Source organism: Rhodnius prolixus, unplaced genomic scaffold (assembly GCF_049639745.1).
Source record: "Rhodnius prolixus isolate KJV_2025 unplaced genomic scaffold, Rpr scaffold_5, whole genome shotgun sequence".
Classification (NCBI taxonomy): domain Eukaryota; kingdom Metazoa; phylum Arthropoda; class Insecta; order Hemiptera; family Reduviidae; genus Rhodnius; species Rhodnius prolixus.
In genome coordinates, this window is record NW_027411624.1 from 11,644,047 (window position 1) to 11,670,695 (window position 26,649).

Genomic DNA, 26,649 nt, shown 5'->3' on the forward strand with positions numbered 1-26,649 from the left:
CTGGCGATTCAGTCGTCGAGGAGTATTGTTAGGGAGACTGTACAAGAGGATTTGAGCTAGCCGAGAGAGCAGTATGGAATTTTTGGTATTTAGTCTTGGCGAGTTGGTTGTACGAATGGGATGTTGAGGTCGTTGTGAAGAGTGAGGTTAGTCACCGTAGAAAGGAGCGTCAGCTATCTGTCGGAGAAATTTTGACTGAAATGTCTTGTACTGTCCGTATGTTTTGTAGGTTTGGCTGAACCCCACAGCTCTAGTCCGTAAGTCCACATAGGTTTGAGGATAGTGTTGTATATTAAACGTTTGAGTTCAGTGGGTAATTTGGGAGCGTCGTCCCAAGTAGTCTGTAAAGCAATTGCGCACGTTTTGTCATTGCTTGTCTTTTAAGTCTAGTGTTGTGGGTACCACTTGAGTCGTTTGTCTATGTAGAGCCCAAGGTAGCGCACGCAGATCTGTACAAGGAAGAGGATTTTGCTGTTGAAGAGGACAGGTGGATAGGAGCCCCACCGAAGAATAATCGTGGCATGCTGCCATTTCTGTGGGTTCATTTTAAGTGTAACTGTAACTTGTATGAAGCTGATGATTATTTGAACTTAGTTTTTCGTCTTTTTTTTTTCTTTTTTTTTAGAGCTATCGTTCTGGCTTGCAAGTACTCGTATTTTGCATAATGATTATGCGGCCAGCGCTCATCACTTTTGTCAGTTATCCGGCACACTGTGCAGCAAAGTTTGGTGAACTCTGAGCTAGATGACGTGAAGTATAGCTAGAAGTTCCCGATACCAACGCTCGGGTGATTTATTTTCAATCTTGATTAACTTTTAAAAAGTTTATTTTAAAAAAAGAGAAAAATATAATTGATGCTAACTAAAAAGAAATTGAAGTATAAATAAATTTAAATATTAAAGAGATAAAATCGAGAGTCAAATTTTGTACTAATAGATATTATTAGTATTACTAATGAATATGCATTTATAGCTAAAGAACAGAAAACCGGTCCATATGAATGGTACATGTCTTTCACCACTAGACAACTGAAAGAGAAATCAAACTTAGTAATGTAGGTCAATCGGGAAAGAGCTAAATCTTTTTTATCATCACCGACTGACAGACACTCCGACTTCAAAACTCCACCCTGTCATCACTATTTTGTAGAGAATTTAATGTAAATAATGTTTATATACACATATATATTTGAAATTACTTTTTATTTAGTAAAAAATAGTTTTGGAAAGTTTATATTCTAGAATTATTATTACTATTAAATACAGGATACACGTCATTTTGAAAATTTAATTATATAGTTTATAAAAACAAAAACAAAATAATGATTAAGTAAAAGTTTATTTTAGATAACTGGTGGGGATTTAAAATTTGTAGAACTGTCAGAGTGACATCTCAGTTATACAGTAGTTTCATTACAAAAATTCGATGGTATGCCTTTTTTTTAGAATCTTCTGTATTGTGGATAGTCTTTTTACGAATAGCTCAGCATTGTCAGAGATCGCTTTGTTCTCTGTTAGACAAAAAACAAAAGTTTGATTCGCAAAGTGCTCGCTTAAACATTTGCTGAAATATCCCACATTATTAGCACTCAAAAAAATTTATAATCACGCAGTAATTGTAGTGGGGATCAAGTAGCTAAATTTCCCAATACTGTTGCGTGTCAAGTTGTAGATCAAGTGCAACTTTTTGACAAAGTGCACCCATATTGAACAACACCTAAACTCAATTTGGAGCAGTGTCTTTTAGTTGTAGGCCGATATTATACAGATCAAATTGGGAAGGCGAGCCAGTCGGTGGATTGATATCTTCCTCCATTTCATTGCTTGCTCATTCATTTTATAAAATGGAGTTTATAGGCTTTAAGCGTGATTAATCCTTTGATTAGAAGCTTTATACTAACAAAGTTCAGCAAAGGCGGACGTTCGTCGCCACATAGCCTACTAACGAGTTGCGGTCACGTTAATGGTTGGCCATTAATGGTTTGTTAGACTTCTGCTAGCATTTTGAAAATTTAATCTTAGATATTAAGCCTCTTAAATAATGATAATAAGTGAAAATATCCATATTTCTAATTTTCTCTAGTGACTAGTTACTCCTGTATGCAGCCCCTATCTGGTCTCAAACTTGCATAACCAATCACAATAAAATACAGAGTGCAAAATAAATGCCTGAGATTGACTAGTTCATTTCTCAGATGGACGTCCATAGACTATATGCACGCAGTAATTGACGTTCCTAGCATCTCCACTACTGTTTACTGTCTCCTAGAAAAATTCGTCTCCACTTGTTACATTAGCCCGTACCCTCACATAGTAGCCATTGTTAACTACAATATAAACTCTCTTGGTTATAAAAAATATAAATATAAACGCTTAAAGCATATTTTGAAACAACTGCCTGTATATCAAGCTAAGGTTTTTTTAAAAAATTTTCCTTAATATGTAAATATGTTTCCTTTAATCTGAACTAAATATAATTTGATGAGTGTATATAGGCGCTAAGCTTGAAACCTCAATTTCTGTATTATTTCAAATTCGTGTACATATGTACAGTTTATAAATATTATTATTATTATTATTGTAGTGACTAGTAATTTGAAAAACGTTTCCAAAAATAAACATTGCTGAAAATTACAGCACAATGCTTTCGGCTACTTGAGGAATCGGTTATCTATCGTTCAGGCTACTAACCAGATTCTTTCAAAAGCGATAAGAATTATATACGACTCAAATACTTTCGAAGTTTGAAAAAAAAAATTTTTGAGTGGGAAATTTGAGAATAGAGGATACAGTCATGTGATTGTTCGCGCCAAATTTTCCCTTTTTTTGCGGAAAAGTTATTTATTTTTTTATAATGTTTTCCCCCAATAATGAGCATTTTCATTCGCTCCCATCATTGCATTTTTTTTTTTTTTTCTCCTGGGAGTCCCAAATTTTAGTCATTATCTTCTATGAGACTTTTATCAAACACGTTGAGGATCATTATCAATCTCCAAAATTACAAAATTGTAATCGTAAAATTACATAAGAAATGGAGATACCTTGTAAGAAAAAGGAATGGTCAATTGCACAGAAAGTGGCAGAAGAAAAAAAAAACTAAATTATTGTCAAATAAATAAATAAAAAATATAATGACGTAACTTTTTATGAAAAGTACTGAACTCACCGGAAATAGTAAAATATGTCCTGAAAACTGTGGTAGTAATGGTAGGTAATAGCGGAAATTCATATATGTATAAAACCTCTACCAAGCCCATTGGACACACGTCATTACTATGTGATTTAAGCGATATATCTCCTTATAGAGTTAACATTAAAGTGTACCTAAATATCATATGTAGTAATAACAGTTGGGGTGAGATATTTGTGAAAGAATAAAAAAGTCTCGTGTGAACGGTCATGCGGTTCTTTCGCTCACGTTCTTCTACAAACTGCGATTTCTTTCTAAGTGTGGCCTTCAATGAACACCTAAGCCTTACTTAGGGTTGATTATAATGAAAAATACTTTGTTTGGAAGTACCTGTTAATTTCGCCAGATACCAAAATCTTCCTTGGATAATGGCATCGCAGTGGGTTAGAAGACATATTTCAGTTTCTCGCCTTCTCCTCGCAGAATCTGCAATAATAATAACACTTGCTGATCTTGGTGAACTGCTCAGCCTCTCCAGAAAGCGTAAAGGCTCACCATTCATGTCACGCTCCTGATGCTCTTATAATCCTCTTAAGATGATGTTCTGCCAGATTAAAGTGAACCTTTCTCTTTAGAGGAGGAAGCTGGTATTCAGATATAATCATAGTGGTGTGTCTCTGCTCAAGACCTCTCCAGTATTGGAGCAGGATCGTTCCAAACTTTTGGGATATCCAAAGGAGAAAAGAGGAGCAGACAGATCACTCTAATTTCCTCCAAGGCAGCCGAGCGGTCAGAGGCGAGACCTGTAAAGCTAATATGTATTGTGGTACTGGGTTCTATTCCAGGTCTTAGGCCTTGGATTTTATTTAATGGTTAATGAAAGAAATTTACAGTAAAGTATGTTTGCTAATCGTCTGCGTCTACGATACCTAATTGGTAGTTGGACGTTAAGCCCCGCCTGAAAAAATAGGCAATTACTTTACTTTTTTTTCCCCCTCAAAGGAGAACATACTCGAATTCCACTCCTGTACCAGGCTTTTTATATTTATACATTTATAGAGCCAGCAGATTTGGATAACCACTCTCTTAAGCCTTAATCTGCTTCCTTTTCAAGACAGTTTATATCCACCTTCATCATCCGATATTTACAAAGACTTTCACGGTCAACCAAACTCGTATAATCGAGCCAACTCTTATTCGGAGGGCAGAGCCCAATGGCTCAGAGGCTTCGTTTTCGATCCAAGCAATCCTGAGCTTAATAATCTCTTGTCTTGAGTTGTATTACTCCTTGGATTGGGCTAGGATTGGACAGAAAAAATGGAGCTGGTGTCTGAAATATCTTCATTTCCAGCGCCATATACTCCCTTCTCTTCCCGCAATCTTTGTCCTTAATGTTTTGAGGTTAAAAATGGTTTTCAGAAAAAAACGAATGTAGGTTAAAAACTGTTCAGCGAATATTCTCTTAAATTTAAAGAAATGCGGTTGAAACTATTTTTAACCCTTAGATAGCACCATCTTCAGGAAACTCTCTTTGATAACTACAAGCTGAAGAAGTCCATAAGCTAAAAGCATTTCCAACATTGGTTGGAAGCCAAAACAAGACATGCATTTACTCTCTGCAAGAGTTCAACGTTAACTGCACTACTCAGGTCGCTCACCAGTAGGGCGGATAGAGCACCTTTGGTTTTGCCACTCAAACTAGAAAATACTAGATTGAGGGCCTCCATTGAGGCTTCGACTTAAAACTAAAGTTGATGATTGCTTAAAAACAATACTTTTCATTTATGATCTGATTATATATAATACACAAATAGAAAGGAGGAGAACTCTCACTAATACGAAGAAAGTTACAGACTATATTTTTATTCAATGTAAGGGGAATACAGATACATTACAGGTTGTAGAATCTAACCCTGATATATTTACTGCATTGTAGGTCACTGTATTAAGGCAATACAGTATCCGTATTTATTTTCACTCTACGATAAATCTGTAACATCGTTTAGTTTTGTAGTAAATACATATTTAATTAATTCATATTTAAAGTAATTCTGGTTCAATAATAGAACAGTTATCAGGAGTCCTGATTTGTAAAATTAAACTTCGTCCAATTAGTAATTCATCTGATAAAAAGAAATATAACATCTTTTTTTAATAAATCAAGTTCAAGAGTATGTATAGGGAATATGTCATTGGCCGAGGATTTAACAAATAATTCAGCCTATAGTTAAATATTAGATTTTTAGGCTAATATACATGCGCATACAATTTTCCGGCAGTATTTTGGAGACAGACTACCCAAATATGTTCATTTTTTGGTCGATACATATTTCTTAATATGAATGAATGAATGAATAAACTTTATTTAACATTTAAGTATATACATATGTACATAAGGAGTTCCAGCAATAAAAACTATAACCTCCAAAATATCTATTGCTACAAAATAAATAAAAACATAAAAGTATAAGTAAATAATGAGGGGAAAAACTATGAAAAACCCTCAGCCTCCAAGGAAAGTTTTATTTCAGGGAGTCCCTAACTCTTCTGTGCCTGTGCACCGTGTCCAAACTATAGTCCCCTATAAGTCTGCATAGGTGGTTGTGACTGGATTCACACTTGCTGAAAAAACCAGTAGCGAGGTTCTTGATGTAGTTCTCTACATAGTCCATGTTGGTGTTAGAGTGTAAGTCTACAATACGCGTGTAGCGGGGGGAAGTTGTCACAAGCCTGAGGAATTTATTTTGTAGGATCTGTAGCGAGGCGATGTTGGATCGACATGCCAAACTCCAAGAGGGACAAGCATAAAGTAACATGGGCCTAACCACTACCTTGTACAGCAGGAGTTTATTCTCTGGGGACAGTTTAGAGTCCCTGCAGAACAGCGGGAATATTTCTTAATAAATACAAATAATTATCATCAGATACTCCCCACTATTATCTTTATTGATTCCCACATTGTTCCTTTAAATATGCCAGAAGCTGTAGAATTGATTGTTACCAATCTGATAAGAAATATAGTTTGATTTCATATTCCTTTTTTTGTATTTAAGGCGCGTCAACTGATGCCTGGTCTTCAGGGTAGACTGTCGGGTCTTCTCAGGGCAGTATTCTCTCGTTTAAGATCTACACTGGCCATCACCGGACTGTGAACTGTAATAAAATCTTAGGGCAAGAAAATCTGTCGGCTAGATTGGGGCCAGGAGCTCCGTGTCAGGGCATTAAGCATTGAACTTATCCCTTCCCTTTGTATTTTTTTTTAATTATAATTATTACCCTTTTTTCTTAATATAGATAAGAATACGGGAAATAATTTTTAATAATAATTATTATTAGTTAGTTTTCACTTAGTCGTGGACTTAATAGAGAAAAACGGAAGTAAAGGATCATTTACTTTTGTGACGCGATTGTAAACGATTACATTATTACGAGATCGTCTTTCATGATTAATTTCACTTTTTAGCTTTGTCACAGAGGTTGGCTCTTTGTTTATTCATACAAATAAAGATAAAAAAAAAAGTCAAATTATTATTCCACAAAATAATATCATGTAATCACTAACCTGTCTGTCCATACTCTCGACTTTAAAGTAATTTAATGTAAGACGGTAACACGATTAGGCAAGCAATCCTATAAGACCTTGAACTCATATAGTTAAATTTACATAATATGTACTAATATTAAAGAGCTTAAGTTCCTCAGTTTTATTAAATGGAAAGATGATATCTACATAAACTATAGAATAACCACCATTTTATAGAGAGAGAAAAAAAGACCATCATATAATTATTTAATTCATCAATAACCACTATGTTATTCCAGAAACCTATAACCTTTCTAACCTTACTATATAAGACCTCCCTTTCACCTTTCAGTTAATAGAACGTGACCTAGAGGCGTGGCTATTAATGGGCATGGACTGTGTGTAACTTATCGTAATAAGTAAAAAAAGACTTCACCGGCTGTCTTATTTTATATTCACACATGGGTTTACTTGCTTAGTAGAGAAAGAGAGGCGTGTTAAGGTTAGACTTATTAAGATTATAATTGAAGTTTGACTGTAGATTAGCTTACTACTTAAACTAGTTAAAAGTTTATTTTAAACTAAGTGAAATTCATGTTTTAAACCAAAGTTTAATCCTTTCTTTAACATCTTTCCTATTTTTGTAGCTGGTAATTTAATGAAGAGGACACTTTTTTAAATAGTTGATATTTACATAAAGAGATCAGATAGAGAAGGGATTAGGTCAGTGCACAGCGTATGCTGGATTCCAACGAGAAAATAATTCGCCCTTACGGACAATTGGTCTCTTACAAAACAAATGAAATACAAAATACTCGTACATTCTTTATTTTAGACTTACCTCACTGGTCCATGACTGTCTGAGTGAGTTGTCTTCTTACAATATTTTACTTGACAACAAACGAACAAAAAAACAAACGAACGAACAAAAAATAAAAAAATAATTATATATTTAACATATAATCTATTATCCAATAATTAAATTCCTGCTCCAGAGAACATCTGTACTTCCACGCTGTCTCAGTAAACTTCACCAGACTGTAGGCACCTACCTATTGTATTTTATTACTAATTTCCTTTATTGCTACTGTATTTTTTACTTCCGTTTTATTAAATAATAATTGTTCAAAACTAAAATGGTTACTTTTCTTTTTGTTCCTCCTCCAAAAATTGACATTTAAGTAAATTTGATATCAGTGAAAAGTCGGTTACGAAATTTCCCAGTTTTCTGCATTTACATCCCTCTGTTCGGGGTAGGGTTTTATTAAAAACCAAAAAAATCCATATGGTCTTGAAGCTCAATAAATGTGCAACTTTTTCTGAAATTATGTGATTCCTTGATTCATTAATCATTGAAAAAATACAGTTGAAAATTTTAACAGAAATCATCGAGAACGAATTTTTTAGACATTAAAGTAAAAATTTCATGATTTATAATAAACGTTTTGAGGCTCTGGATTAAGTAGATTTAAAGGAAATTTAATGCTCTTTCGTTTGGAATAAGCAGATTTGTTGCAGGGTAAAGGATAGAAAAGCTACGGCCGTTTTTTTGGTGAAAAACGCGAATATCGATGGAAAAGTTAAAAATGCAAATATCTTGGACACTATTGAGAATCGGGCCAAAGTGAATAGAATATTTTTTGTTGCATTTAAGCTGCTGAATCACCTCCTGAAGTTTCGACCTCTCCTGCGTGTACACGCTGTATATTTTTCAACCGAAATTCTTAACAGTTATTGATATCCTCTGAGACTTCATCGCCAAGTTTCTGTCTTAGGAAGTTGTTCTACCTATTTTACTTCATTTTTGTGTTTATTTTGTGCTACGTCAAACAACCTAGGGTCCTTGAAACAATACTGGTTCATCTCCAGACATTAAATTTGTATGAAGCTCCTAAAAAAGAGAAAACCTAAAGAGCCATCAATGCTGGAATCGAACCCGAGATCTCCTGGTGGGAACCCAATACGCTAAACACACAGCTAACCGTATACCTTGTATTTAACTATTGCAATTTTATTCATTCATTACATTAATTTTGTTCCTTTTTTTCTTGTTCTAGGTGAGTAAGTTTCAGTATTTGAAGCCATTGAACTGAATATAAAGTGAAACTTGGTACGTACATTTCAGTTTTGTTTTTGTTGGGAAGGGGAAAAAGGATACGAGAGACTTCGTGCGATCACTGCTATTCCATTATTCACCAGCCTTAAGAAAGTTACCACAGCCTTAAGAATCGCAAATTCATTCTCTATCGGATTGATTATTTGTAATTCGTACAGCTCAACATAATTGAGCAGCTCCGCCATTCGGTATTCTTCTGCTCCTTTAATCAGTAAAACGACATCACAAAGTTGAAATAATGTATTTTGTCTCTAAAACAGAAATTTCATCTAAAATATCTTTCAAATTGTTACCCTTTCAATTATTTTATTACTTTTTTATTGATTTATTTCTAAAGCTACTGTTTCAACTAAAATGCATACACAAACAAACAAAAAATCGATTCTCACATTAAGCCACCGAATGTAAAATATCGATTTATTCCGGCTAATTTATTTTTGCCACTACTCAAGTATATATATATACATGGACTACAGGTTTTGGTGACCTCAGGTGATCGTAAAATCTATAGCTGTGAACTAGTGCAAATTGCGAAAATGTAGCTAATATATATGTGCCAATTTTGTTGTACTTTTTTTGCTGTAGAATATTTTATTGTTAGCACACTAAATTGTTAAGCAACTCTTTGAACAACTTATCGTGTGAGAATTCCCAGTCAATTTGTTCAATATGATCTCTTCAGTAGCTGGAAAAGTTTAAAAAAAAAACAAAAATTTTCTTTTATGTATTTAGATCTAAATAAATAGGTTTATTAATTTGTTACATTCCTCTTTCGGCCGACAAAGTCTTCTGTATGTGGGTAAATAGATGTTATCGCATGGATTTCGCAAGTCTGCTTTACACACAATCTGGTTTTGTAGCATTTGAATGGATTTTTCTTTTTCATAGAAAATGTTTTTGAGTGTATTGTAAAGACAAAAGTTGGTGGTTCGACATTAATTTTATAAAGCATGGATATAACCTTCTACACTACTCTGTACATGTGCAGACGACACAACCATACTAGCCACAAGTACACATCCTACATCAGCTTCATACAAATTACAGACACTCTTACATAAAATAGAATCCTGGGCCAAGAAGTGGCGGATTTAAAATGAACCCACAGAAATGCCAGCATGCCACGTTTACTCTCCGGCGGGGCCCCTGTCTACCTGTCCTCTTCAACAGCAATCCACTTTCTTGTACAGATCTGGGTGCGCTACCTTGGGCTCTACATAGACAAAAGACTCATTTGGAACCCACACACTAGACTTAAAAGACAAGCAATGACGAAACGTGCGAAACTGCTTTACAGACTACTTGGGACGACGCTCCAAATTGCCTATAGAACTCAAACGTTTAATATACAACACTATGCTCAAACCTATGGTGGACTTACGGACTAGAGCTGTGGGGTTCAGCCAAACTTACAAACATCGGATAGTACAAACATTTCAATAAAAAATCGCTGACGCTCCTTTCTACGGTGACTAACCTCACTTTTCACGACGACGTCAACATCCCATTCGTACAACCAACTCGCCAAGACTAAAATATCAAAAATTCCATACTGCTCTCTCTACTTGCTCAAATCCTCTTGTATAGTCTCTCGCCTCCTCTGACATCCCTAACAATACTCCTCGACGGCTGAATCGCCATTGGCCCCGCGACTTCCTTACAGTCTGAAGAACTAAATCTCTCCTCTCTCCCACTCATATTCTCCTCTTCACTTTACGTCCTTCTGACAAATTAGGTGCTGCGGACGGAAGCGACTAGCGAACTTATTTAACTATAAAAGTTTTCATATTAACCATTAAATAAAAACCAAGACCTAGACTAGGGCAATCGAACCTACTAAACTAACAATACATCTCAGCTTTGCGGGTCTAGCCTATAACTTCTCGGCTACCGTACTGCTTCCGTATTAAAGAGAATCGTTTTGAGCCTATGTAAAAACAGGAAAAGAAGGTATTTCCGGGTTTACCGATCTTAATCAAAATCTCATTGTGGCGTCATCAACATGCGTCTAACCAAAATATGAAAAACTTCTTTGTTTTCTTTATTTGTGTTATGGTGAATTTGGAAATAGACCAACCAACACTTGTACCACTATTTCATGAAAAACCGCATTTTCTGACTCATGGTAATCCAAAAAAATGGATATTTTCAGTGGAAACTCAAAACCAAAAAGCCGGGACGATTACAGTACTTTCACTTACTAGAGTAAGAGGAAGTTAATAATTGAATAGCCGCTAATTATTACCAAATCAACACCTCTACAGACCTACAAATAGAAAATAGAAATTGGCGTTTAAATAATAGATAATTCAATTAGTTTACTGCAATAAAGATAGTTGTAGTTATTTTTTGGTTTTAGTTCAATAGTTAGTTGATTGAATAAATAGTTGCCCAAATTAGGTTAAAAATTAAATTATCCTATTGATAAAGAAATATCCAAGCAAATAGCTTTTTTTTCAGATGAAATTTTGTCTATTAAGAAATGTATTATCATTCGAATTGTCTAGGATAACCGTCGAATCACCCATCTTATGGATAACTTTCTTTGAAACTATCGCTAAATAGAGACATCTTCTTTGACTTTCCTTTCATATCATCATTTCTTTATGACTTTGATTTCACTTTCTTCTAACTCTTTAATGGTTTAATAAAATTTGGAAATGTTCCATTATGTCCTAAATTAGAAAATCAACTACCAAAGAGGTTTTATTTTTTTCGGTTAATTTAATGGAATTGAACTAATGTTTTCCATTTCTTCTTTGTTTTATATAAATAAGAGTTGAAAATTAGTTATGTGTACCGCCGAAGCGGTCTCATATTATGGACTTTATCAAATCATTATTAAGCTGTTTAAATTTTTGAAAATCTTTGTTACAAGTTTATAGTTTTGCTTTATTAATTAAAACTGTCCGGTAGGACAGTTGTATAAGGGTTGATCGTCAAAAACTGCACGAAAAAGCGTAACGTTGAAAAACACCCAACTTTGACAATTTTTTTCTCTTTTTCTATAAAAGATAAAATTCCCAAATTTTCTTTAAAATATAGGGCAAACCCTCCTTTATAGCTGTAATTTTTTTGCAACCACCCAGATCTAATAGGTTTCGAGAAAAAAGTTGCTGAAAATGAGCAAAAACGGCTTTTTCAAAAAATGTTCTTGTTCTTGTTCTTGTTGTTGTTGTTGTTGTTGTTCTTCTTCTTCTTGTTACCTTTTTTGTAAACAACGTAGCGCCTAAACGCGTGAACCGATTTTCATGAATGAGGTGTCATTCGATTCGGAATTTTATGTAGATGTGCCTTTTGAGGGTCTCGATCCTGTACATCGAATGGGAGAGGAGTTAGCCCCCTTTATGTAAGGCCCCCTCCAAAATTATTATTACTAATTACTCTGTAAATCTTAGCCCGATTTTGATAAAATTTGGTAGGATGATAGGGTTAGGGCTCCCCTACGTAACATTAAAGCGGCAATCAGCTCTTACACTTGTTAAGGGGAAGTATAGGAATCGTTTCAAATTATCGACACGTGAACCGATTTTCATGAATGAAATGTCATTCGAATCGAAATTTTGTACAGATTTGCACTATAAAGGTCTCGACGCCGTGCCTCATAAGGAGGGGAGTTTGCCCCACCCAAATAAGGCCCTTTCTAAAACTATTATTACCAATATTTCTATAACGCTTAGTCCGATTTTGATAAAATTCAGCTCGAATAAGTGGTTAAAGCTCCTCTACATTGCTGATGCTCTTGCACCTACTAAGAGGAAGTACTGCAATCGTTTAAATTATCAATGAGTGAACCGATTTAAATCAATGAATTGTCGTTCGATTAAAAAATCTTTGCCTCTTTGCCTAGAAGTACTGCAATCGCAGTTTATTTTTCTTACTCCTCTTAAAAGGAAGTAATGAAATCGCAGTTTAATTTTGCTATTTACGCACAAATACCTTCCTATTTTATTCAAAACGCTTTTTCAAAAAAAGTTGTTACTGAGGATGGTTTGGGGGACCTTAACGATAATCATTCTTTAAAAAGATCTCTCTAGTGGTAGTTACGGTTCCGACTTACCATCTTATCAGGTTATAATGATAGAATTGCTTATTCCAAATTTAAAAAATTCTGTAAAGCAGATATGTAACTTTGTAAAATAGACAAAAAGGAAAATCTATCCAAAAGGTACAAAAATCTCTTTAACAAAAACTTACAGTTTAAAATGTTAAGTATAAGGGTTGATTAAACGCCAAAAGGTACACAAATCAGCAAGCACCCAACATTTCATTAATTCTTCATTAATATTTAAGTAATTTTACTGCATTAATTTTCATTAATATTTTTTAGAATTTATTAGATGTCACAGACCCTTATGCTGGCCACTTCATTTATATTTTTTTGTTATAATTATGATAAATCACACATATGTACATGCATGTTAAAGTAGAAAAAGACAAAGTTAGAGTAGGCTACTGTCTTGAATTCGTCTTACCGAAATATTCGTGAGCACAAATAACACACAGTTAATAACAAGTAGATTATTCAACAACAATTATTGATTTCTCAATTGTAATTTAATTTAGTCCCCCTAATTTTACTTATAGTAAAATACTGGAATAATTAGCTGTCCTAAAAATATACATATCTTATTTACTTTATATTACATATTACATTTTTTTTTATAAAAAAAAGTTTTGAATTTTTTAGCCTCATAATTTTTTTTTATTTTTTATAACGTTTTTCTTTTTAACCTGTATTTAATAGTTTGATTATTATAAATAACTAGATATTACAGTCAATCTACAGTGCTACTTGAACAAATATTTTGTAGACGAAAATGGCCAGCATAAGGGTCTGTGACATCTAATAAATTCTAAAAAATATTAATGAAAATTAATGCAGTAAAATTACTTAAATATTAATGAAGAATTAATGAAATGTTGGGTGCTTGCTGATTTGTGTACCTTTTGGCGTTTAATCAACCCTTATACTTAACATTTTAAACTGTAAGTTTTTGTTAAAGAGTGTTTAAATTGTTTTACTCTTATTTTTGGCCGGCATATTTTCGTTATTAATAAATGTAGAGTTCACTCATGTATCTATGTAATAACTTCTAATATTTATGAGCGAGGATTCGGTCAAAATAAAACAAACAACAAGTCAGTCTATACAGCCAACGTTTCGACAAATTTATTGTCTTTTTAGTTAGGCTTAACCAACTTACGTAACCATGTAAGTTCTAACGAATAGATATCATTTCTTATAGTGGTTTTTAATAAGATGTTATGGTAAAAGTTTTCAACTAGCAATAATCGCACCTCAGGAGACCTTCATTGGTTACGATATTGCCACTGCGCAAGGTATATATGCGCCTCATTACATTTTATATCTGGAATCAAATTTTTATCCAATTTTTTGTTACACGTTAAATTTACATTTGAATTACATAAAGAAAGTTTTAGCCTTGCCAGAAGGGAGACTGCCCAAAGCATTAGCTGAGGAAGTTATAAAGAATAGAATATATTGGCACAAAGAAAACTTAGAGTTATTTGGTAACCTAAACATTAGCTTGGATTATGTAGGTGTTAATCCAGAAACTGTAGTGGCCAGTTTTAAAAGTAAATTTAAGGAAAACATGATATCAAAAGGGCAATATTCGAGCTTCCATTCGTTGTATAAACATCTGGTTGCTGATCTTGGAGAGAGTCACTACATATCCGATACTAACAGTTCCGGTCTTATGAAGGTCATTTTCAAGCTAAGAGGGCAGCTAGTTAACTTAAATTATAATGTAATGCGTTCGGAGGAACAGTGGTCATGTACCCTCTGTAACTTAGGAGAACGTGAGGACATGTGCCATTATTTAGGGAAATGCCCTGTTTTACAGGAATATAGAATTAGGTGGCTGGGGAAGAAGGCACTAAGCCAGGCAGAAATTATTAATTTACTGAATAGTGGAAATTGGACAAATTTGTTTTGCTTTCATGTTTCGGCTTATAAGTACAGGATGTTCCTTATAAGTGAATACAATACCTAGAATCTTGTTTTTGCTTTTGTTTTTTAATTCAAAATATTATGTACATATGTCCGCTCGCTTTACAACAGGACTTGTTTACTTCTGCTTTGTTTTGCATTAGCAAGTAAGTTATTTTTTTTGTTTTCTCAAGTTTTAAGATGAACTCTAGGCTGACGGTATACAACCATGCCTAGCAATAGCTATTAGTTTATTATTTATATGTAATTTTCTCTTTTTGTAAAATGTGTAATAAAGCTTTCTATTCTATTCTATTCTATTCTAATAAGATGTTATGTATTTTTATTCCGGTTTTTCAATAGTCTAATTTTGTGTTATATATTTGTAATATCCAGGCCTTGAGAAAGACAATAAATTTGTTGAAACGTTGGCTGTATAGACTGACTTGTTGTTTGTTTTATTTTGACCGAATCTCGCTATTTGAATCCTAAATATTAATAGTTTACGGTCACCAAAAGATAATACAAAGTTATAATTTCTTCTAATATTAATGTACGAAAGGGAGGGGATTAGCTATGCGGTTAGCATACTGGACTCCCTCGCGGAGGTCCCGGGTTCGAATCCAGCTGCTGACCTTTAGATTTTCTCTTCCTAGGAGCTTCTTACAGCTCACTGTCCTGGTAATGGACAGTGTTGTCTGTAACAAGAGAGAACACTGTCCGGAGGCCGGCAGTGCACTGGAAAAAGCTCCGGACGCCAATAATCTTAGATGTTGACGCGCCTTAAATCATTAAAAAAAAAACCAAAAAATTAATATACGAGTATTATATATTTTACTTTTGGAATTAATATTAACACTTCTGCGGCACATGAAGCCCAGAACAGATCTGCACAACTGGTTCTTATTTTAAAAAAATGATTTTAAAATCGAAATCAGCCTCCTTGTTTTCGAAACGTGAACAAATTGAGTAAAAAAAGTTGACGTTTGTAAAAAGAAATTGTGATCCGGATACTGTGCCGATAGTTTATTGATAAGGATATGATTGAACATCCCTGGACTACTTGTACTGTGTAGTGGTTAAGCTAGGTGGATCGTGTCTAGAGGAAGTGGATCACTCATTCACATCTTAGGGTTCCAATCCATCCGCCAACCGATGCATATGACAAGTAGAACTCCTCAGCGCCTGTCTGAGGACTTTTTGACAAATTAGCAACTCTCAATCTTGTTCTGTTTTTCTGGGGGAGTGGGGGGAACGGCGATTTTTTAAATTACATAAATGTCACAATCGGAGTTTTTACATAAAAAACTTAGAGGTCACTCAGAGAACAGTAATTCCACTTCCAATATCGCCTTAACTTCATCCAAAGATCACAAACATTTTGAAAATAACATCAATTTTTTAATAATAAACTTTAAAAATTCAAAAAGAATATGGCAAAAACAAAACAAACAAAAAAGAAGAGATGATCTGGAATAAAAATAATAATAATAAATGCCAATAAACTTAACAACAAAAAGATTTAAAGAAGGAGAAGAGAAAAAAAAAACCGTTAGAGATAACCTTGAGGGTGCGTGCTGAGAGACAGGATCTCTAGCGGTGAAACCAAAAAAAAAATATATCGGAACACAAAATGTCGACTAGCGTTAAATAAAGATCAAGGACTTACGATCAACTTTTATGAGAGTGATTCGTACGTCCATGTGTGTGTGTATATATATATTTTTTATTTACTTATTTATGTAACTCCTTTACAGTATATTTATCCTTTATCCTTTTGTATCTTTATTATTCTTGAAGTTTGTTTGAAAAAAGTCCATACGTTTTATCAAAATAAAGATATTATTTTTCTCTATCTTCTAAATAAACGTGGTGATTACTTGCAATTAGACGGCCGTAAAAAAAAAAGGCTGTCTGTGGCTATAAACGCATGAAATTGAGGCTAATCATAGTCCATAGAAAGAATAAAATTATTACTAATCCTTGAAAAAGATCCTTCAAAAATAAATGTTAAGAGCTTTCATTGTAAAGCTAACCAGCGAAGTAGTGCTTTATTAAAAATAAACTAACACGAGAAAAGCTAAGAAAATGTAACTGCATCAACTATTTGACACAAACTTCTTTATTTTTTTTAAAAAAAAAACTAACATAGTAAACAAAAAAAAGTCGTGTGAGTGTGCATATTAGATGTTAAATATAAAATTGGAAATAAAATCATGGTCAATTGGGCCGAAAATTGCCGACAAAAACCGATCGTGTCCGGCTTGTTAAAGAGAAATGAGAGAAATATGATATTAAAAAACACGGCTAAGGCTGGATGGGTTACAGATCCAGTAATTCTTAGAAATCTACTACTTTTTCCTACTAATTTACTGTTCTCTAACCCATCGGTCTTTGATGGCTTAGGTTTATACTAACTTTACTAATCTGCACTGAGTTTATCCGCTATATCTCGGGAACGGAATATCGTAGAAACTTCAAATTTGATATTTCATTCAGGTGCTACCAGAGGAAGCCACAGTTAATTTTTGGTCAAAATAGGTGCACCAGAAGTACCACTTTACTGAATGGATTTTCCACTTTTTTAACTTTTTTTTCAAAAACCACTTATCCGATTTCCTTGAAACTTGGTATAATTATAGCTCACAAATAGTTCTATAACTTTTATAGGAAACATTTTTCTGTAATAATTCGATTAAGGGCTCTTTTGGGGGAGGGGGTGGACGGTCAATCTCGTAGAATGCCAGTTCGCTGCAATATAATGGACCTAACCCCAACTAAACATTAATTAGGATCAATTGTGAAACAAAAATTCTATATTTTTTAGCAAATTGGGCTACCGGAAATACAATTTTACAGAATCTATTTTACAAATTTTCTTATAAGTTACTACTGTGTTTATTTGGAACTTGCTACACAACACTTATAGGGCACAAACAGTTCTATAGTTTTTGTTATAAACATTTTTTTGGAAAAACTTTGGGAGGGTGGGTAGAAGGGATTGATGGTCATCCTTCTAAAGCTCCATTTACTACAATTAACGGAATTACCTTCCGTTAATTATTAATTATAATTAAATATATAACAAACTTCTTTTTTCTTTTTTTTTTTTGGCATTGGCTTCCGCCATACAGCCAGCATCGTCTAGGTGCTTATCACTAGAATATCACTCTCCATTCTTACTTATAAATACATTCGCCTCATACATTCATCCCTCTACTATACACAACTATTTACATAAACCTTATAACTAATGGATGGATCAGTACTCCATATTCCTGCCATCCTTATAGCTTCACCGAAATTAAAATCATGTAATCCTTCTCTAATCATTTTCTTCCATTCATTCTAATCGGTTATAAGTTTTAAATACACTCATATTTCTTTGCTAGCTCTGCTACAGATGTTGGAGGAGAATATTATGTCTTTGTAGCGAAATGGTGCATCTAAATACCTGTATTATGTCGTCAACATTCGTTTCCTTTCTACAACATAACGTGGACATATCATTATTATATATTTGAAATCCTCCTCCTCATTGCAATCTATGCAAAGAGGAGAGGATCTTTTGTTTATCTTGTGAAGATAAGATCCGCACACCGCGTGGTTCGCTCTCAGCCTGCTTATTGTCGCAACAACCCATTTCAACTTTCATATTTGAAGAATATCGTGAAACGGAAGTTATTGATCACATTTTTCAAATTTTACTTTTCCTTATTCTATTAAGAGAGGATGTTGTAATTGTGCAGATTTTCGATTTAATAATTAGTAAAGTTTAATTGTTCTTTCTTTAAGAAGATAAAAATAGATTACTTGGTATTACATTGAGCGAACACCATAGTGTACTTTCTTTTATAACACCAGTTAGTTTTATTGTGATTGTATAACTGTAAGAAATTCACTTTTGAATGGTAGAATGTGCGGACAATGTGGTAGGTAAATGTAACCTAGGAAGGAAACGGTATTTATCTGTTCCAAAGACTGGAAATCTTTCATGCAACCATCAAAGAATCTATAGGTTTTCAATAGATTTTATTTTCTATCACCATTAAATTAAATAAATTTATTTTATAAATAATCAGGGAAGTGATTAACGTACTGGAGGGGATACCGAGTCCGAATACTCGGAAAGAGATTTCCTCTTCCTAGTTAGCTTCTTACAGCTCACTGTACAGTGTAGTCTATAGCTAGAGGATACAGTCCAGAAACCGGCAGTGCGGCTAAAAACAACTTCGGGCGCCAAAGATCTAAGATGTTGACGCGCCTTAAAAATTAAGGAAAAAAATACTTTTTGCTTTTTTTTCTCTCACTCTTAGATTAGATTAGATTAAATTTGGGTGGCCTCAGGGCCTACGCCACTGCGACCCCTTTGGGTCTATTGTGGCTCCCCTAACTTTAAAGCTCACCCTCCAGACCTGTCCTTTTAATTAGACTCTTAATGCTGGAGAGCGACTCTTGGGTAAAGCTCACAGGCCTTGGTTTTTCCTCCCCGAGAAGTAACATCCTTAGCCAAACAAGCCCCTCACACTGGCACAACACGTGCAGTGCTGTTTCCTCCTCTTCCTGACAGAACCTACAAAGGCTATCATCTGCCAGGCCCATGCATGCATGTGTTTTCTGAGTCTGCAGTGGCCAGTTAATAGACCTACAATCATCCTGATAGCCCCACGGCCTTGGCGGATTCTCTCACTCTTAATCCCTCCAACATTTCTAATCTTTACTGTTTTGATTCCAGCTTCGTAACCTCTTAAATTTTACAGAAATTCGATGGAATCCAGTACGCTAACCCTTGAGCCAAACTCCCTACCTGATATACTATAAGTTTGAACCTTGGAAATCATAGTAAGACATAGCCATGAGAGTGTCCAGTTATTTAATTTTACAATTTTATGTATACAGGGTGTTTACTTTGAGACGGCTCAAATGCATTTCATGCTTAAAAGGTTAATCTGAGCGAAAAATGGTAGAGGAAAAATTTGTTGTCCGTCACCTCTAGTTTCAGAATATGTGACTTGATTTTAGATTCCTTCCCGCACACGCGGCTGACGCGCGACCAAAAGTGAGGGTTCGCAGTTGACCCCCATTTTCATATACACAGTTTTAAAGAGTATACAAAGTTATGAATGAAACCGGAAACCGCAATTCGATATCTTTAAAATTAAAGGTGCTAGGCCATTTCAAAATCTGATATTTATTAATCATATTTCAATTTTTTAACTTGTTATCAAAGAGAAAGAAGAGCACGCGATAGGTCATTTTTATGTATTTTTTCATCCCCTTTCAACACAAAATATTGCCAAGGCAGTAAAGCTAGTATTTTTCTAAATATCGGGAAATAAGTCGTTTTCCAAGTGATTTTTCTAAGAAAAATCAAATGTTAAGAGCTTTAGATGTTCTCAAGCATACACAAAATGGCTAAAAATTCATTTTACATCTGTTACAAACAAGAAGGTTTAATAATTATTTGGTAATTTTGGGAGAGTTGCGTTTAATTACCAAAGAAATTGGAAACCTCCTGCCACATATTTAAGTGATCAATATCTTTCATGTAAAGGATCAAACTTATTCCTTAATTTATCAAATAATGCACTTTGCTCAACTTGTTAAGCATGTACTGTGCCTTCAAAGGTGCCTCCTCTGGCTCGCAAGCCAAGTCAGCCAGGAGGTTATCTACTGCTCTCTATATCTGAGGTGGCACCTTTGAAGGCACTGAATTTTTATCGCTAAAAATTTAAAAATTAAAAAAAAAATCCATTTTACTTACGCCGACTGTAGCGCCACAAAATATTATTAAGGGGCTAGTTCTATGGTTATTATTTTGGAGCAGAATTCGTTTTAAGGAAAAAGTTATTCTAATAATTTTCAGAGAAAAGAGTAGGGAGAATGATTTATCCTGTGGCAGAAAAGGGTGGTTGAGGCTTTTCTTGATTTCGCTGTAAGTTTCCAAATTAAGGGGAACTAAGGAGAACCTACAATACTCGGATTCAATTTAAATCTGTACTCTTAGAATGAAAACAAGAACTTTAACCTCTTGTTACTCACTACAAATTAAAGCAGCTGGTTGACCCTTACCAAAATTAATGAATACCATACTAAGAAATGTGCCTTCCAGTTCTTGCCATTTCAAAGCGGGTCATGCAGGTCACTGACAGTATGCATGCAAATATCTCACGATCTATCTTTTCTTTACGTTGCCTTCCTTCCTTTCTATTAAATAATACTGTATTGTCAGTTTGTTGTTCTCGGGGGGTATTTACTCGTAAATTGTTATGTCTGTACATTTAGTATTGCAGTTATTACCATCAACAAAATATAGGTTAACCACTGTAGGAAAAGAAAGAAAAAGGAAAAATGGCGAAATGTAGGAGGTATTAACACGACAACTGATGGAGGATTTGCCTTCCCCTCCATATTAAGTATTGATCATTTAATACAAATCAATCAATAATGGGTCAATAAGTTTCCTGATTAATCATGCCTTTCTTACGATGGTTGATGTGAACACGCAACTTATTCTCCGTCAATTTTAAACGTTCGCTAGTAAATTTCAGGTATCCTCTATTGCATTCATCCTGTTTAGAATTTGCGTTTTTTGGTTTTCTTGTACTCGAAAATGGGTCTCTCTTTCTTTTTTGCGAACATCTATTTGAGTTTTCGTTCCTTTATTCTTCAAGTTTAAATAAAATCTTTTTCTTCCCATCGTTTATTGGTGCTACAAACACAGCGCATTGGCGCTATAAGTAACTGCGTTAGAATTGACTGGTTGATACAAACGAGTGGAGAATGGTTAAACTCCAAAACTATGAGTCTAAACTTTCTTCAGAGAGGAGATCCTAGTGGCCAGTGCCTTTTAAGGCGTCTTGTTGGGTTCAAAAGAAAGATTTTGAGCAAGAGGTGTGATTGCAGATTGAAGTAGAGTTTCCTGTATCGTGTTTTGGCGACTTGGGTGATAAAAGGAATGTTAAGATCAAGATGTTTAGTCCGGTTAGAGACGTAGAAATAAACGTTTACTGTGGTTCGAAGTATTTTAGTCTTGTAGAGACTGAATTCTTTGGAGATTGTTGGGTTTGGTTGAACCACATAGCCTCATTCGATAAGTCCAGTTCATGCATCAGTCTTTTGTTGTCTAGAGAGAGTGTAGATCTATCGTCTAAGAGTCTTTTAAGTTGCCGACAGCGTCTGTTCAGTTCTGTTCTCTTCAATCTATTGCGGAATCAAAAGAATTCAAATCCTACAAAATTAAACCCAGATTCAGGTCTTTCACCACAATCGATCAACAATTGCTACTTTATCGCATTAAGGAAACCTCATAATGTTTACTTCCGGACTAAACGAGAAAAAAAATCATTGGAGCCGTAAACTTCCGTTCTGCGAAGATACACTTTTGGTTAATGGATTATCGATTAACATAGCTTTTCTGGGTCTACTTTAGGAGTTCGCTAATTACCATATTTATGAGGTAGATCTTGTGTAATAACAAACGCTTGATTCCAAAAAATGAATTGGTGGAATTTAATCAAAAATAATTTTTGGTATTATTAAAAAACGATTTGGAATTTCTCGTGATTATCTTTTTTTTTAATAAACGTTAATCAAAAAACACAATTTCAGAAATACCAAATTTTATTATTATTTACATATACGTACACTTTAATGTCTTTACTATTTTCTTCTATGATTAATCTATAATTATCTATAGATATTTTATTTTCTTATTTAGCTAAACAATTTAATTAAGTGTAATTTCATTGGCCTAGGCAATATTTTTTAAATTTTGTTATTTTTCTTCCTCCGTTCGACCTGCGGTTTTGTTTATTCGCTACACCTGTTTCGAGTGTTCATGATAAAATCTTGAAACTATTTGCCAGAAATGAAAATAAAGTGATTACAAAGTGATTTAGGAAAATAATTTAATGAAATATTTTATATTAATTATTATTTAGAGAGAGATGATTTCGATAAATATTATTTATTTTGAAGCTTGAGTGGTTATTAAATCGATAAGCTGTTACAAGCAAAATGATAATCGTAACAGTAGACGTAGGTTATATGAATAGTAGATGCAGGTTAGGACTGTTAATTTTGGGGATAAAATCCATTTCTTGAAGATTGTTCTCTACTGCAGCTGCCTCCCCAAAAAAGAAAGAGTATCTCCCAAGGATAGACCTGTTGCTGTGAGTTGGTGCTGACTCAGGGTTTGGCCCAAAGTAAATCTCTTTCTCTGTAAGAGATCAGGGAGTTAACTTGAGGACAGGCATCACCTGCCCTGCCACGCACTGGTCTATTTATACAAATAACGAACAAAGTCCAGCATTCTTATTTGGCATCTCTTTGATCCGTACTTATAGTAAAACAAAGATTCAAACATCAAACAATCAGGTGAGGAGGTGTTCCATCAGAACACTGATTGATGCCTCTCATTTTGTGGGCTCTGTTAGAGCTTCGCATTCAGCAAGAAACTACCACGCAAATTAGCAATTTGGGAATACATAAAAGACTACTTTTTTTTGGAGGGACTTAGTGTTTCAGCAAGCTCCGTAAATGGTCTTGGTTCTGAGGTTAACTTTAAAAACATGTTCCCCATTTTTGGGACAAATGTTGGTTTAATGGCTACGTGGCTTTGTAAGTGGGAGATCCCCAGTTCGAATCCCGCGTATGACTACTCCTTTATTTGTTAGTAAAAATTGTTTATAGTAATGTATGAGCTTCCGCCCCCGATCACGACACCTAATTGGTAGCTGGACTTTACGTCCTGCCTGAAAAGAAATAGGCTATTAATTCGCTTTACTTCTTTGTTTTATTCCACATTTTTCCGCCATAATTAAAGGCATGCCCAACAGTATAATGCCTGTTATAATCGCGTAACCCTCGGGTGTGGAATAATCACAAATTATTATTAAGAAATCATTCAGATAAATTTTATCTCTTTCAAGATTACACGTACACGTAATCATGATTCCTCAGGTTGTAGAACTCGTAGTAACTTAGAGACTTCTTTTTTTGAATTAAATTTTATGATTGTAGTTATATTTATGATTATGGTTTCAAAAGTGTAAACTATGATAGTTGAAAATTTTAGAGGTATCTTTTCTAAAAATAAAAATTATCCCCTATTTGAATAATTTATTCAGAGATATCTTTTAATATAACATCGTTGACTTTTATCTTTCGTAGCACAGATGTTTATTGCATCACTAACTGATTTCGGACTTCAATCCATGATCAGAGATAGTTTAATCTGTTAAGCGTACAGGAAGAAATCAATCCATATTATCCAGTACTGCGGACTTAATTATATTCTCAACATGTAATATAATATTTGTCGCAGTTATTCCCGACTGATCAGCAAACTAATGGAAAGTTTTGTGAAAAGAAATTAAAATTAAAGAACTTATAAAATGATCTAACTAATATGGCGGCCTTTAATATATATATATAAAACTAAATTTATACGGTTGATTATATATATATATATCTATATAATACAATTACTTTCACTACGTATATATTCATGGGAAAAATTAATCATTTTCTGACGCTGTCTTCTTAGTTTTGGTTTCTCTAAAAATAATTGATGTTCCATCTAGTTTGACATAAATGAAATTAAATATTCACAATCTTTTAGAATACTTTATTAAAGAATGTTAAATCAATGCGAAAAATAAAGTAAATACAAGAACTTGCTGGTATTTATTCTTTAGGGTAGTACGCGGCCAGAATTTAGGACAATTCATCAAAGGGTTTAGCAATGTCTATAAAAAAAAATCCACGTCAAGCCAAACAACTATTAAAGGGTAGATGGATTTGTCTCTAGTTCGACTCCATACTTTTTGGTACCAAACTTAAACAAATCTTTACAAGAGTATTTTGTTTTAGGTAGCTATACTTCTTACTAGTCTAAGTAGCTGTCCTAGAATACAAGCTGTGTTAGATTACCTTTGGGTTCAATAAACCCAAATATTTGTATCCTTATCCTAACTTTGAAGGCCTGTATTTATTGTACAAGTAAAAATGTAGTTGTACCAGTAATTCGGCAGTAGAAATAAGTAGATCCTGAAAAAGAAATCCAAGAAAATGAGAAACCTTTTTGAGCATTTTGAAATCCTGAGTGGCTGTGGGACATTTTTTTTTTAAATAATTTAAGGCGCATCAACATCTGAGATCATTAGCGCCCGGAGCTTTTTCCAGGACAATGTTTGCCGCAAGGACATTATTCTCTCGTAACAGACATTACTGTACATCACCGGAATGTGAGCTGTGAGAGACTCCTAAGTCTATGCAGCTGGATTCGAAACTGGGATCTTTGCATTGGAGTCCGTTGCATTTATCACTAAACTAAATCTCTTCCCTTAGAATATGCTGCAATTCTCTATTTATCTACTTTGTAGGTATTTGAAATAGTTCTACTAAAATACTGTAGATAATACTTGGTCTAAGTAGCTGTCGTAGAGTGCAAGCTGTGATGTTAGGTCAGATGTTAGATTACCTTTGGGTTCCATAAACCCAAATATTTGTTCCCATATCCTACCTCTGCAGGCCTATATTTATTGTACAAGTAAACATGTGATCCTGAAAAAGATCCTAATTTTACTACGTTTCATTTCAGTCGGAAATAAGGTGGGACTTAAATGAAACGATAAATAGTAATTATCAATTGTTAAAAATGGTAAATTGTTTATTACTTCAAATACAACAGTAAAAATCGTGAAAAAAAAGCTATTTCAAAACGTTCTTTTTCTGTGACGTAACAGCTTTATTAAAATCTGTCAAAAATAAAGGAGAGAAAGATTAAAAAGATATCCTTTCTATTTTGAAATGCTTAAAAATAACTTTAATTATTACGCTCCATTATTCAATATTTCCTTTTAAATAATAAATAAAAAAGATTAAAACTTGGTGAATTTATTTTTCTTTTATCTGTTGTTTTAAATAATAACGCAATACACAGATTATATAATTGTGTTATAAAACTTGCTGCAAGATCTGGAGATCGCTCCTAATCGAAAGTGGGAGTGGTTTTTAGGCACACTGACCTTCAGGAAACATCTACTAAATATAGTCCGTCGAATGCGAAAAATAATACGGCTGACTAAATCATTAAATAGCAATTGTTACAATTTTAATTTTTTTTTTTTTTTTCTGTTTTTTCCAAAGGATTTACGAGGGTCGTTTGAAAAGTCCGTGCAAAAATAAAAACTACTTAATTTTTTGGGGTAAACCTTTTTTATTTTTCAACATAGTCTCCTTTTAGGCTTATACACTTCGTCCAACGCTGCTCTAGTTTGTTGATCCCTTCCGATTTGTCCAAGTCTGAAAAATAGCCATTCGTTTCTGCAATCACCTCCTCGTTTGAATAAAATCTTTTTCACGCCAGCCATTTCTTTATATTGGGGAACAAATAGTAGTCCGAGGGAGCCAAGTCTGGAGAATATGGGGGGGATGTGAAACGAGTTGGAACCCTATTTCCATTAATTTTGCGACCACAACTGCTGAGGTGTGAGCTGGTGCGTTGTCGTGATGGAAAAGGACTTTTTTGTGGGCCAATCGTGGGCGTTTTTCTTGCAGCTCGGTTTTCAAACGGTCCAATAACGATGAATAATATGCACCTGTAATAGTTTTACCCTTTTCCAGATAGTCGATGAGGATTATTCCTTGCGAATCCCAAAAGACAGTCGCCATAATCTTTCCGGCCGAAGGAACGGTCTTCGCCTTTTTTGGCGCAGATTCCCCCTTGGACCTCTAGGTTTAAATTGTTCTTTGGTCTCAGGAGTGTAGTTATGTATCCATGTTTCATCCACAGTGACGAAACGACGCTTAAAGTCCTGCAGATTCTTCTGGAACAGCTGCAAACCGTCCTTGCAACACTTCACACGATTTCGTTTTTGGTCAAGCGTGAACAATCGCGGCACCCATCTTGCGGATAGC

At 34.2% G+C, this 26,649-nt stretch overlaps 1 protein-coding gene and 1 pseudogene across 1 annotated transcript in view; one reads left to right on the forward strand and one right to left on the reverse strand.

Annotated features, from left to right (window-relative positions):
- Cda5 (Chitin deacetylase-like 5) overlaps window positions 1-26,649 on the forward strand; it is a 192,760-nt gene that overhangs the window by 60,240 nt on the left and 105,871 nt on the right. The window lies entirely within an intron of this gene.
- On the reverse strand, window positions 13,990-14,114 carry LOC141459029 (U4 spliceosomal RNA; annotated as a pseudogene).